This window comes from Balaenoptera acutorostrata, chromosome 15 (assembly GCF_949987535.1).
Source record: "Balaenoptera acutorostrata chromosome 15, mBalAcu1.1, whole genome shotgun sequence".
Lineage (NCBI taxonomy): Eukaryota > Metazoa > Chordata > Mammalia > Artiodactyla > Balaenopteridae > Balaenoptera > Balaenoptera acutorostrata.
In genome coordinates, this window is record NC_080078.1 from 3,973,334 (window position 1) to 3,977,599 (window position 4,266).

The following is a 4,266-nucleotide window of genomic DNA, read 5'->3' on the forward strand; positions in this document are numbered from 1 at the left end:
AAAACTAACAGCCCACATTCCCAGCCCCAGAAGTAGCAGAACTGATCTGAGGCTCTTCCAAAGCCTTATTCCCAAAAAACTGGCATTATTGGACATGTCTGGTGGTTCCATGGAAGAACCCACTGGAAAAAATTATCTTTAACCTCAGAGCTCACTCAGTGCTAAAAAGCCTTTCACAGAGGGGCATTTATCTAAGACAATTACAAGCAAGTGTTTTTTTTTTTTAAGAAATACTCTTTTATTTATTTATTTATTTATTCATTCATTCATTCATTCATTCATTCTTGGCTGTGTTGGGTCTTTGTTGCTGCGCACAGGCTTTCTCTAGTTGCGGCGAGTGGGGGCCACTCTTTGTTGCGGTGAGCGGGCTTCTCATTGTGGTGGCTTCTCTTGTTGCGGAGCACGGGCTCTAGGCACGCGGGCTTCAATGGTTGCAGCATGTGGGCTTCAGTAGCTGTAGCACATGGGCTCAGTAGTTGTGGCACATGGGCTTAGTTGCTCCACGGCATGTGGGATCTTCCTGGACCAGGGCTTGAACCCGTGTCCCCTGCTTTGGAAAGCGGATTCTTAACCACTGCGCCACCAGGGAAGTCCCAAGCAAATGTTTTAATGCTGCAGCTGCCTGAGGCAATGAAAAACAGTTGGAGCAAGTAACAGACTAACCAAAATAAAAGATAAATAAATAAGTAATAAATAGATAACAGACTGACCAAATAGCTGAGGAATGAGATGTCTATGGAGGGCTTTGAAAAGCTCCAACATATTTGGATCTTACATCTTTGGTGGGCAAGGGATCTCTCTGGGGCACTAATCTCATTTGTGAGGGCTCTGCCCTCATGACCTAATCACCTCCCAAACGCCCCACCTCCTAATACCATCCCCGTGGGGGTCAGGATTTCAATATATAAATTTGGGGGGACACAAATATTCAGACCATAGCACTATATGATTGCACTTATATGAATGACCTAGAGCAGTCAAACTATAGAGTAGAAAAGGAGAAGGTGGGGGCCAGGGGCTGGGGGAGGGGGGTGGGCAGTTAGTGTTTAATGGGGACAGAGCTGCAATTTGGGAAGATGAAGAGACTTCTGTGGATGGACGGTGGTGACGGCTGCACAACAATGTGAATGCACTTAATGCCACTAAACTGTACAATTAAAAATGGCTATGGTAGGGCTTCCCTGGTGGTGCAGTGGTTAAGAATCCGCCTGCCAATGCAGGGGACATGGGTTCAAGCCCTGGTCTGGGAAGATCCCACATGCCGCGGAGCAATTCAGCCCATGCGCCACAACTCCTGAGCCTGTGCTCTAGAGCCCACGAGCCACAACTACTGAGCCCGTGTGCCACAACTACTGAAGCCCACGTACCTAGAGCCCGTGCTGCACAAGAGAAGCCGCCACAATGAAAAGCCCATGCACCACAACGAAGAGTAGCCCCCGCTCGTCACAACTAGAGAAAGCCCGCACGTAGCAACGAAGACCCAATGCAGCCAAAGATAAATAAAATAAATAAATTTATAAAAAATAAAATTAAATTAAATTTTAAAAAATGGTTATGGTAGTTTAAAAAAGCGGGGGAGGGACGGAGTGTATATTCATATTTGCTTGTATATAAAAAAACTCTAGAAAGAGACATAAGAAAACTAAAGCAGTGGTTCCCTGAGGGCGAGAGAGGACTGGGTGGTGAAATGGGGGGCTGAGGGACAGGAGTAAGAAAGGACTTCGCACTAGGAATCTTCTCACATTTATTCATTGGTTTGTTGGCTTGTTTTTGCCCTACCATGCGGCTCCCAGGATCTCAGTTCCCCGACCAGGGATTGAACCCGGGCCACGGCAATGAAAGCGCGGAGTCCTGACCACTGGACCGCCAGGGAAGTCCCCTTTATTCATTGTTGAATCACATGAATATATTCCTATTTCAAAAATTACACTTAAAATCAAAACCAGTGAAAAAGAGTAACTGTGAACCATGAAGAAATGAACGCGGGTCTGACCAAACCTCTGGATCCAGCTGCCCACTTGGAGGAAACACAGACCGGGCACAATGGCACCTCGGGATGCCGTCAGCAAAAGCCAGACCGTGGGACGTTCTCCAGGTCCGCCGGCCTAGGCTCTCCAAAATATCAGTTGTTCAGGAAAGAAAGGGATGGATGGGACCCTCTGGACAGGACTTTCAGACACGGCGACGAAACTGCGAGACGGAGCTGCAGAGTCGGAGGGGACGCTTGGACTGCTGGGCGAGGGAGGTGGTCACGGCCGGAGCATCGAAACTCTGCTTCTCGGTACTTTATGCTAACTCATCAAGCTGTCTGTTTTCTCTGACTTTCTGTACTTTTTTTTTTTTTTTAAGAAAATGTTAAAAGAAACGCAGGCCTTCCACGCCCTCCCCGCCGAGCAGGGGAGCACTGCTTTGTGGCTGGAAACGGAGTGTCCTCTGGCGTGGGGCCTGGAGCAGGCGGCTGGCGGGGAGGCCACGGCTGGCGGGGAGGGAGCTGAGCCTCCCTGGTTAGTTCTGGAGAGCAAGGTAACCATGCACAAAGCTTAGGGCTCCTCTGCTGAAAACCAGGCTGTGTCTTTGAAGAATTCCCTCAGACCACCGAGGCTTTGCGAAACGCTCTTGCCCCCAGACCTAGGCAGGAGCACCTGGACCACCCCCCCCAGGGCTGGCTCTGGGTTCTCCTCATCCCACCTTGACTTAAGGAGGGCCCCTCTCCACCCCCAGCGATGGTCTGAACTGCCCAAACTTTCCTTCTCATGGGACCCAGACTTTCTTTTTTTTTTAAAGAAATATATGTGTTTTTTGGGTTTGTTTTTGGTTTGTTTTTGTTTTTGTTTTTTTGGCCATGCCACGCAGCATGCAGGATCTTAAGTTCCCCGACCAGGGATCAAACCCATGCCCCCAGCAGTGGAAGCGCGGAGCCCTAACCACTGGACTGCCAGGGAATCCCCCAGCCTCATTTTGGGGAGCCCACTCCCCCAATAGACCCCTCCACTAATGGCTGGTGTATACTTGTGCTGGTCCACATTTTGCTCTGCACAAACGTATCCTGGAAAGGACTTTTTTTCTAACCAAAATAGATACATACATATATACAAGATCTCGCAACTTGCCTTTGGGATTAATATACCGTGAACATTTTTTGTTTTAATAGATCCAGAGACGATCTGTTCTTGTTGAGAGCTTCATCCTAGAATATGTTTTTTAATGAAATTATGTTTTTTATGTGTGTGTTTTTCTGTTTACATCTCGGAATTAATTTCATCTGTGCCCATTGTAGAAAATCTGGAAAAAGAAGAGAATTAATAACACACACAAGGAGAAACCCTCCCACCCACAGGAAACGTGCCTGCATTTCTTTCCACTCATTCTTTCAGTCACCTGTTTTCCTCCCGCATTTGCTGGTGGGCTCTCAGTGCAGGATGGGTGGGAGGAGTGGGGAAGGGCCCCGATGGTGTATTCCTTTCCAATTGCTGATATTGTGTCAATTACCACAGCTCTGGAAGTCAGGAGTCTGACACAGGTCTCACTGGGCTAAAATCAAGGTGTCACCAGGGCCGTGTTCCCTCTGGCGGCTCCACGGGAGAATGAATCCACGTCCTGGCTTTTTCCAGCTTCTCAAGGCCACCTGCATTCCTTGGCTGGTGTTCCTCCAGCAGTGTAGGGCTGAATCCTTCTTAAGCCTCCCTCCTGGACTTCCAAGGACCCCTGTGATCCCATTGGGCCCATCAGGATAACCTCCCCATCTCAAAGCCTGCTGACTAGCAAACGTACTTCCACTTTGCCAGTAACCTAGCATAGTCACAGGATCTGGGGATTAGGGTGTGGACGTCTTTGGAGACCAGATTCTACCTCTGCAGACGGCCGGGCCTGATGCTGCCAGGTCCCAGGCCCAAGGCCCATGTACGAGGTGAGTGGGAGGGAGGAGCCAGGGCTCTGAGACCACATTCCTCAATCCTGGAATACCCGGCTGGAGGTCACTGCCCTCCCTGGACACAAATGCAAATGGTGGGGAATCACTATTTGGTAGGATTTACGTCATCTTAAATGTATTAATTTTAGTTTATCTGCATTGCTCATTTGTACGCCTTAGCAGTCATTTATGTCCTGGGGGATTACTACATTCGAAATCAGGGATCGTAGCAAATAAAAATACCTGTGTTGGGAGGTGACCTTCACGTTCTGAAGCCAGGGACTGAGATGGGGGCTGTCACCCTGCGCAAAGATGCTAAATCCACTCCCTAAATACAACTCTAAGCTCCTCCCAGC